The 11178-nt window shown below is 37.9% G+C and overlaps 1 long non-coding RNA gene across 1 annotated transcript; it reads left to right on the top strand.

Moving 5' to 3' along the window:
- The first annotated feature begins 9809 nt into the window (after window positions 1–9809).
- On the top strand, window positions 9810–10558 carry LOC149917102 (uncharacterized). The gene is made up of 3 exons (XR_016468860.1): window positions 9810–9884; window positions 10090–10124; window positions 10482–10558. It is a non-coding gene; the product is annotated as an uncharacterized LOC149917102 (long non-coding RNA).
- Window positions 10559–11178: the final 620 nt, after the last annotated feature.

An 11178-nucleotide genomic window follows, 5' to 3' on the forward strand; every position in this document is an offset into this window, starting at 1 on the left:
CACTGCCATGGAAGACTATCGTCAGCCTTCCATGTTCACACTTCAGTGCTAGATGTTTAATTATTGTAAAAGCAGACTCTCATCATCTCATTTTGCACCTGAGGTAATGCAAACGAAGTATATTTGACAGTCAGTGTTTCACAGGAATCCACAACTCATTTTCCATAGCACTGCATAGGTATAGCAAACACCCAGTATCTCTGCAAATATAAGCCGAGGAAAACAATAGTTCAGAAGGACTCTCTAACTCTGAACGGTTAATTTTGATTTTCAAAGAATTTAACGTGCTACTTTCTCCAAGGTGCAGCTGATCAACATCTGAAAGAGCAAATATCTAACAGAGCCTTCAGAGTCAGTCAGGTTGCTTTGATTTCCCAGTTCAGTCAGGCACCCAATCCTCTGCGAAAATCACAGCAGATAACTGTGAAGATGTTTTCCAGAGCCAACTGGAAAACGATCTCCATTTCTAGGTCCTTTGACAATCTCATTGGAACAAGTGTTTTACCCTGTAATATGTTTTTGCATATCTATGCATTTTGAGAGCATTTGCAAGATTTTATACTCTGCTTGCAATTGTGAGGATTTTCACTGAAAAGATTATTAAGTTTGCCTGAGATAGTTCTTTTAGAACTGCACCTTCCTACAAGCATTTGAAACTGCAGGAACATACAGTTCTAAGGATTTAGAGTTACTAAGGACATACAATGACTATGGATGTAGAAGGGACACAGTTGCACTTACAAGTGAAATTTTTTCTCTAATGTATGAATAAATTTTATGTGGATACCCACCATGATTTCCTGATGTGGTATAGTTTAAAAGCAAAAAATTATAGGTGAGTAGCCACTATCATAGTTCCTTTCAAGTCATTGCTGAATCTCGCTGTTAAGACTCTTTGGTTGTAATGCCTGCAGATTTGGTTAGCCCCACTCAGGTAGTGCAGACAAGCAGGGGCACTAGCAGCAGTGGGCAGCCTTGCAGTGCTCTTGCAGTGATATGTTAGCATATCTCTAAGCCTGTGCATTTCTGTACTTGGCTTATAGCCAACTGGCAGAGGCTGATATTTTGATACTGCTTTACAGCTAGAAAGCTGCCTGCAGCTTCAGCTCCAGCTGATGCCTTGAGATCTGAAATGGGATTTTTAAAGTGAGTTCCAATGTTTTCATTATTAGCTCCTTCTCATCTTTTCAAATGCTTTGGGTGTGCTTACGCCTAAAGGTGACCAGCTCTACAGATGTGCACAGTGGAGAATCAGGTACCTTTCTTCCCTTGCTTTTCAGACAGCATTCTGACAGCGTGATGAAGTTTCTCTTGCAAGGGGAATATGGAAGGAAGAGGTCTTTTGAACACCTTCATGTGAGTGATGTAATTTGTCACAAAAAAGCAAAAGGTAAGCCTGTAAAACATTTCAAATTTTAAAGGTCTACTGAGGACACCGAGACTGCAGAGTAACATAATACGAAATACACATTTAAATATTACAAAGATGCCAGCTTATATATATTTGTACATATACAGAAACCCTTAAATTAAACAGATTTATGATACAAAGCTGAAGTCAAATGTAGGTTTACATTTAAAAGTAACAAAAGGGGAACAAAAGCATGTGGTTCTGCAGTACAAGACGAAAGGTTTGACCGCAACTTCATACTTGTTTGCATGACAGCCATCCCCACAAGCCAGCAGACATGACCTATAAAACTCTGCTACGAAGGCCTAAATGAAACTCTTTGCAGAGTTTCATTAGTAAAACTCCTCAATCTTTTCTACATAAATCAATACACTTTTCAGGAAAACCTATGAGAATAGAAAAATATGCTGTGATCAAACGCTCAAATATGTAAAAGATGCAAGTTAAACACGTGCCAGTGAGGTCAAGGAGCCTGAACTCCATGTATCTAACTCCCTCAAGGTCCAGAGAAAGGAAGGGTGAGGCTATAATCCTGTGCTCTTGCAGTTACATCACCTTCTGCAGTTTGAAGTCCTCCAGACAGATGATTTCAAAATCATGCTGGATTCAGACTGTTCAGGACTTTGAACACTTGAATCAATCTCTTTAAATAAGACAGCAGCCACTTTCCACAGCAGCCAAAGTCTCCAGTGATTGCAGTGCATTACTCAAGATAGCACATACTACACTAATCTACTCCAGAGGTGACAGAGGCATAGAAAGCTGTGTAAGGCCAACATCTGAAAGAAAAGGTTGCAGACTCTTGAGCAAACACAGATGATAAAAGCGTTCCTGGCGGCTGCTGCTATCTAAGCATTCTGAAACACCCAAGGACGTATTCAGAAAGGCACAATATCATCTTCAGAAACTCCACTCTCATTATCTAGTTTGTTTGTGCAACGCTTGTTTTGTCCTTTGACTACCCTTGCATGACCCTCTTTAAAGCCAGTGGAAGTTAAACACACTCAGGTGAGAACAAAATGGAAATCCACTCCTTACACAACAGCAGTACACTGACTTGACAGACAAACCTGAACCCAGTAACATTCTTGAATGAATATTACTTTGATTACTGCGGATCTAACTGGGAACCAAAACCAGAACAACCAATGAGTTGGTGATGAACAGGGCATGTCTTAAAAACAGACACAAAACCACACACAAGATCAAATGGAAGACCAATCACAGGGATCTAAAAGAAAAACTGAACTGATCAGAGAGAACAATTTTACAACCATGTCCCCACATTTCACAAGGGCAAGAAAAGATGCCACACCACTCAGCCTATTTATCCCAAGGCCTGAATTTTAAAGCAAATCTGCATTTTTAGCTTTCTTTTTCTACTTAAGTGTAAATGAAGCAGTCTCAAGGCCCTGTTCAGTGATCTCTATAAAACTTACACACACACAGTCAGTGACAAAATGTTCAGATCTTTTCAGAGTTGCTCACACCATATTTGCTTTTTGATCATCCCCATGTGTGGTGCACAACAAGCAAAAAAATATATATATGACAGGAACTGCAGAAATACGCAGTGCTCAGCACGTAGCTCACACTGATGGAAAGGCGTCTGTCCTGACCTCATTTTCAAACCTTACTGACTAGATTAATGATTTTATTTAAAATTATTCAGCTATTGATACCATTTTTCTTCTTGATTTATTTTCAGCATTAGGATGTACAACAATTATGTGCTGCTACTGTGTCAGGAGTCTGGAATTAGGTCATAGAAGTCGTAACATGGTCAAAACTTATGTTGAATGGTTACCACAAAAAATAGCAGTGCTATCTTGTGCCGTACTTTTATAACAACTGATATTTTATCCTGTTTAATCTTGATTGTTTCCCTTGACTATGATACTAATAGAAATCTGGCATCCAGATTTATATTATTTATTTATATTATATTATTTCATATTCCAGCAGTTTATAGGACCTTGGGAAGTAAAAAAAAGGGGCATAGCTGCCCTGCAGGACAGAAACTGCTCATCTTCCCACTGAAATAAAAGTGTCAGCTCTGAAACACACCAGGAAGGTGCCAGCTGTTTTTGCCTCCTGCAAACTCTACCTCTAAAAGACAACGAACAATTTTTTAATGTAACAACAAGGAATGAATGAAAAGTCTCCAGCACCACACGAATGGGAAAAGTCTGACATTTCCTAAGCCAACCCAGGAAATTACTATGTCTAATATACACACGTTAGTAAACAAACATCAGTTAAAACTGACATCAGCTGATTATTGCCCATTTATATAGAAAAGATTTCCAGAAACATGGGAACAGATAAGCCAGAAGTTCTCACCTCCTTTTGAAAAATCTCATTGGAAATAGCATCACTGAAATCTACACTTAAACATACTCTGTCTGTACCTCCATCAGGTACACATTTTGCTTCTCATATCAATTGTGCCATAGATTTATTTTAATGAAAACTCTTAATGTTTTGGGGTTGTTTTTCACTTTTTCTTCTTTTCTTTTTTTCTCTTGCTATGAAGCACTTTAGCATTGGTGTTTTCTCAGGATGTTAATTTTTTTTAGCTATTCTTCTGGATCATTTCCCAAAGAAAGTTTTCAGGTTACTGAGAATTGTGCTGCTCTTTTAATCTCTTGCTGGACCTGCTGCTATTTTCACGCTGCTACATTATTTGTTGAGCTACATTAAGATGACTTGGAAATTGAGAAAAGGATTAAATCCTTGTTGCTAATCTTCAAAATTGTAACAAAGCCTAATGACAAGTTGGAGGGAATTCAGAGAGAAGTAAAAATGACTAAGATGCTTGAGCAGTACATATTTAATTACTTCAGAAAGCAGTGGATAACAAACATGGGTGTAACCAACATTACCAACCTTTGACAAGAAATATGGAGTCTCATTCAGAGTATTGTGAGACAATTGTTACTATAATGTTAAAAGTGTAACAGAACGAAAGGGTGAAAAAGAGTATTTATAGTAAATACCAGCAAGTCTTTTAAAATTGTAAATCTTAAAGGCAAGTCAAGATCGAGTTATCAAGATCTGTAATCAAGAGGCATAATGGATAGACACAAAATAACTTTCTGGTATTAGATGCTTCATGGTGACCTTTTCAGCTGGTTTAGAAGTGTCCAGCCTTTCCGTCACACGCCTGCTGCCAGAGGCAAAAGAATGCCATTTGCTGCACTCTCCTGGCACTCTGCAGCTAACCATACAGCATGTCCCAGCTGCTGGAAGATCTGGTTTTATTGCACTTATTGCCCATGGGCCCAGTGCTGCTTTATGTCTGTATTTGTACAGTTTTGAATGGGTTGCAGCAAGGTGAAGTCAGTGTTCACTGCAAATATTGAACTTACTTAACTGCAATTGTGCAAGTTCTTCAATTAACATCAGTGCTTAGAGAATTGTCTATAAAACCACAGTGTGAGTATTCTCTTATGGCTCCTAAGGAAAGATAATCTCAATGGGAGGTAAAGTTAAAAAATTTTACACACCTTTGAAAATGGCAGCCAGAATGAGCAGCATGCCTCAGAAACAGCCCCTTACTTAGCTCTGTAATAACAAAGGCTGATCAGGCCTCAAGCTAACAACTCATCATTCAGAACAGCGAAGGGAAGGAGACCCAATTCAGGATTTTGTTTTAACCCTAATCCATCAAACTCAGCTATCAGACCACGGTGTGATGCTCATTCCTCACACTTCGGGAGAAAGAATAATTTAAATTGACTGTGGCAAAACCTGTCCTGTTTTTGCTTTTGCAATTGTTTTGAAGGTATCCTGTGGATTATGGAGTGTTATGTTAGAACAAGCAAACGGAGCAGAGTATTTTGCAGTATCATTTTTTTCCCACTTCCCTTTTACTTATTTTTTTCTTTATAAGGACAGCCAGGACCAGTGCAGAGGGTGCTTGACTCAGCAGTTCATGAGCAAGACAAAAGGCTGCATACAAAAACTTCTAGAAAATTCTCTTTAGTAGGTATTATTAATTGATGTGAAAGAAAGATCAGATTCCATGCACTCACGCACTCTATTTCTTCTTATCAGCGAGTTAATTGCTGCTTCTTTCTCTACCTCAGGAGAGGCCCCAGCCTCAGACAAAACTTGAGTGCCCACCTTTTCAAAGAGACACATCTATGGACCCAGAATTTTCCATGTGACCTTTCAAAGGTTATTCTGTGCTGCTCTTTACAACGGATGTAAGAACTGGGATCTTTCTTTGCTGTCCCTAATTATAAGGCTAATCAAACCCTAAATTCACTAACTATAACAGTTTTAAAATTGGCTTCATTGGGATTAGAAGCATTAAGTTATATTTGGCATTCAAAGATGATGTATTTTTCCCAAGGTCACAGTATTAGGAATCTGGAAGAAGCTGTAAGCTCTTCAGTTTCTTATGCTCTTGGGTTTACTTGAAATAAGCCTGAGTTGTTTTTCAAAGAGTTTATTTCTGGATATATTTAACCAGATCCTTGGGAAAATCCTCCTTGTGCTAAAATTAGAATTCAGTGATGCTAAAAGACAAAAGTTACGCTATGGCAAAGTATGATATGTGAGGTTGTTCTTCAGATTAGTTTAGCAGACTCCTGTCTTTATCCAACAGTACACTGCCATCGTGTGGTTCAACTCACCAAGCACAGTATCTATTCAAATACACCCATTCAACACTCCCAGGATGCATACAAAAACATTTCATCGTTTTAATTTCTATAAAGTCGATAATATACCAACGTTTTATTTTCATGGAAAGTCCATCATTCAATTAAGAAAACAAGAAAGAAAGAAACAATGTGATTCTTTCTTCAAATTAAAGAGTTCAATATTTTTATTAACTTTCTTCAAAATGCACTGTATTTTGTTTCCTCGACTGTAATAATGGATTATTGCTAATTTAAGACACTTCTAACATCTCTTTTTTTTTTTTATCCAAAAGAAATTCTTGGACTCACTATATTCTTATAACCCTGGTATTCTGCTGGTATCCTTTGCACACCTGACAATACTGAATTTACCAGTTCAGCTTATCAATACATCATACATTTTGTTATCTTACTGAAAATAAGGATTGCTTAACTATCCCTTTGGCTAATGAAAATCAGCTGTTTTTAACAGCTAATCCAGCTTTAAAAATAATTAATCAGGCTTCATAGTGCTAGAAAGTCAATGCTAGCCAGAAAATTGATAAGTCATACATAGCACTTTATCTAGGGTGCTCCTTTTTTAAGAAATTGTCTCTGACATGGTAGGCTATCACAGGTATAGCCTCATAGCTGTAATTGCACCATGAGAAGCAACAGCTTGTTTTAAAAGACTGGTTTTATTTTTATTCAGAAGGACTGCAGCAGCATCTCTAAACAACACTCCATCTTCTATTTTTAAATAAGGAACAACTTGCCTATAGAAGATAGAGTTCAAAGCTTATACAAGGTATTTGTTAGCACATGTAAATGGGAGAAGATCTTCATGACTCCATTGTTAGCATGCTTACATTATGTTCTGGAATGCAGCAATACAGATCTTTCTAATCTAAATCAAAATAATCAAAAATCAAATCTTTTTTCTTCCTGGCATGTATATACACACATATAGAGGGAAACGTATAAAACTCATATGTGTAAGTCTGTATATACATGAACACATTTAAATTTACATTACCTTTAAAATGAAAGGAAACTGCATACTCATACTGCATACTACATAGTGTAGCCCTCACTGTCATACTGGGAGGACAGATACACTGGAATATCCCACAGGTTGTTCAATATGTTATGGATCATATATTGTATTACACACTTTTTATTATTTTCCATGAAACACGGTTTATTGAGAAGTATTTCCCATCCTTCCCATCCCCTGTTTTTTGCTGTTTCCCTTCCCATATCCCTTTTTGCACATACTGCTTGCAGCTGGTCACAGTAATCCAGACGAGGGCGTGCTATTGCTTTGTATGGTGACCAGCCATCCTGCAGCTGAAGCCCGCTCTCTGTGGGGAGGGGTGAAGACCCAGGACGCTGTACAACAGTGTAAGATCAGCAGCACACATACCACAGGCTCGCAAACAGAGGCAAGTGAGCAAACTATGTACCACGAGCTCCTGGTAAGGCTGAGTGCTGGCTGTAATCCATCAGGACCTGGAACCTGCCTGATCTCTCACCCTTTTTGTGGCCTGTTCAAGGCCCTGTCCTTTCTCTGCAAACCCACACTTAGTATTGCACCTGAACCAGTTTCTACCAAAGAACAGCTCCTCTACCCCTTATGGAGAAGGTTGTTCAAAAACCAGACACCCTGCAGCCATGTCAACACAAAGAACAGATGCCAAAATGAGAGAGAAGATGTATCTTGAAATATTACAAGCCTTTTGGGACATCAATGAATGTAGAAGACTTAATTCAGAGCCCTATAGAAAACGTCTGCAAACTCTGCATCTTCTAGAAATATTATAATTCACTTAAGAAAGTGAATGAAAGAAAACATCCCTCTGAATAAAAGTTCTCTTTCAACAAGCTTTCAGGAAAGCTTCAGTAACAGCTGGGAGATGTATGATTGCTTAGAATGTAGGAAAAAAAAAAAAAATCAAACCATTCAGTGATCAAAATAAAGCAAAAAAAAAAAAAAAAAAAAAAAAACAACAACAAAAAAAACCAAAACTGTAGGAAAAGTATACTTCAAGAAAATCACAATGTATATGAATGTTTCTTTACTTTAAATACAAAATTTCTGTTATATTATTAGCTGCTATATAGCTATGTTAGACAGAAATAAAAGTTACAGGTATTTTTCATATTTAAATTCTATTACATTTCTATTACTTCCTGATAAGGTAAGGATATCCCCAAGCTGGAATAGCTATCACATCTTCTATCTTCTGCTGCTGCCTTATCAAAGGCAAAGGGAGCTTTACAGCTCTGGGCAAAGGGAAAGATCTTAGATCTTCCTGGTAAAAGTCAGGCATTTAGTTGTTAAGCACCTTTGTTGACAACTTCAAATTAGTACCTTAAGGTAGCTGTCAAATGAGTAGACAATATGACTCACCCGCCCTAAAAATATACAACTCCAAATTTTCAAGATTTTTTAAGAATGAATTTCCAATCCCAATCATTGAAATGCAACTGTGCATTGTTAAACAGTTAAGATATTTCATTCCAGAAGACCTGCATTTCAACACCTATATCTGTTACATAACTTGTGAAGTCCTCCAAACCCCTTTTCAAATGAATTATACCGCAGATTTAAGACAATCAAGATGCAATAAAACACATAGCAGAGCCAGCATAATCAGACGTATCTGGCCAATGAAAAATCATCATTTCTTTCACAATATTCATCAGGTTCTGCAATTGTTCTCTCAACAGGAGACAAAATGTTAGGTTACAGAACCCTTAAAATTCCCTGCTGGATCTCACAGAATCTGCAAGTCCCACCCTGCAGGGAATGCCACTTTCCGGCAGTCTCTACACATTCCCTGAAAGAGTTCAAATTCTTTACACCAATTGAACGCATTTCTCGTCTCGTTTGAATGGCAGACTGAATGGAGACACTTGAGAGTTCTTGGTCGCAGACATTCTAATTGATCTCTTGGCTGCAGTATACTGTAATTTATATGGAAATATGCATTTCTCTATGTAGGCTGTCCTGCAGTGGACTAAGCATAGTCATGTCACCTAACAAGAGTGCATTATGAACCATAATTTTCTCTGTTCAAATTATATCTCTCAACTTATGAGGTACATGAAGAACCTTTCCACATACACACACACAGGAGAGAACCTGTCAAAACATGTAGCTTTGATAACATTGACTCAAAAACTGAATGCTTAACAAGAACTCTCTATGAAATAAATAGGGAAGAGGCAAAAAATCATGTTTTCTTAGACTAAAGTGCTTTCCTCACTATCTGTAAGACAAATTTAGCTGTGGCATTTGCACTGCAAATCTCATTAGGTAGGCTGGTAAGTTATGCAGGCAGAAACAGACTTCTAAGGATTGTTCTGCAAAGAGGGGGAATTGGCAGCACACAAAGCACTTCCCTTCCCACTCCCTATGCTGTGGGATCTGGTGAATCCCCAGCTGTGCTATAAAGCAGACCTGTCAAGTCTCATGCACTGACTCATTCTTTTGTATTGCACTCTGTCACTGCCAGAGTTGCACATTTTTATACAGCAGTGCCATGGCCCTCTCCCACTTTTGGATCCCACACATCAGATGCAGGTGGTCAGTCTGATCTGTGATTATCTGACCAGCTGCATCTGATGGGGTCAAGGAGCAAAAGAAAGGTCATGGTACTGGCACTGCAGCTGTGGAATATGTGTTTAGCCCTGCTAGAAGGCATGCTCCCTTCTTAAGGCTAAGTGCTCCAGGACTCAGCTTTTTGATGACTAGACAGATGCTTATCACCTAACCTTGGACAGAAATGGGTGCCCAGCACATGAAATTTCATGTCTGAAGATTAGAGACTTAAAAGGTTTGTACTGTAAGTTTTGTTTCTTCATGAGGTTTTTGCATTTTTGCAAGAAAATGCAATAGGATGAGAACTTGAAGATCTAGTCAAATATTTCGTCAAGAATGATTTTGTTGACGTTACCTTTCCCCATGTGCTATTGGCCAGCTCTTAAAGAAATAAATGCAATCACATGAATTCTGGTGTTTTCTCTCTCCTTAATTTACAGGATCTAAAGGCAATAAGGGAGTACTTACAGAGAAGGTAACACAAACTGACATGCCTACTTCTACTAAGTCTCTCTTGAAAGCAATCAAAAACTTCATTTCATAAATACATGTTTATATGCAGTTGCTTAAAATAAAAAGGTGACCGAGGTCTTAAATATTATTCACCCAAAAAAGCATTGTAAATATTTCAGCCACTCTAAGAGGAGAAGGTTGGTGAGTGGCATATTAAAATCCTCAAGACTGCAGTTATTTACAAACTCTAAATTTCTAGATTATTCCATATGTTTACTTCCCTTCCTCATCATCATACTCCCTACTGCTTTTCATTGTAGGCACAATTTTGTTTATTTCTAATATTTCTGTCTCTGGTCTGATTTTTCATCACCTTTAGAACTACGTTAAGGAAAACTGAGAACCAAGAAATACCTCTATGCAGAAAGCCTCCATGTGGTCATGTGTACCATCCATTCCTCACTGATGGATGCAGCAAGCTTCTTCTGATGCATGTGATCTTCTGTAGGAGCCCCATGGAATAAGTCTCTATAAACAAAGTGATAATGCATTAGAATTAAAGTACTAATTCATGCCAGAACCTTTTAAACAAAATGCAAGTCTTGCTATCCATCATATAAGGTATTCAGCACTGGCAATGTGTTGCAGAAAAAGAATCAAACATTAAAATTTAAAGTCAAGTAGGTATCAGTATCCCCACCTTATGTTAGAAAACTGTATGAGAATTCAGAGAAGTCACCATTGAGCCCCATGTTGAAGCTTCTATTAGTAATCATGCCATTCTGCAAAATAGAACACTTATCTGTTTTCTTTGTGCACTTTCTTCTTTAGATACAGAAGTTTGAGCAAACATTGTTAACTACTATTTCTGATCAAAGTGAAATAAAATCTATCTCATACAGAGACACCCCTTCTCTTTGGTATGTAGCCAGATGAACCCAGAAATTCCTAAGTAAAAACAGCTGTTCAAGTTCCACATTAGGTCTGAGGCCCTTGTTATCAGTTGAGCTTTCCTGTTGCTTTAACTCCTTGTTTTTATTTGCCACATTCCACCTCTAATATTTCACTTCCTACAT

Source organism: Phasianus colchicus, chromosome 8 (assembly GCF_987193195.1).
Source record: "Phasianus colchicus chromosome 8, bPhaCol1.hap1.1, whole genome shotgun sequence".
Lineage (NCBI taxonomy): Eukaryota > Metazoa > Chordata > Aves > Galliformes > Phasianidae > Phasianus > Phasianus colchicus.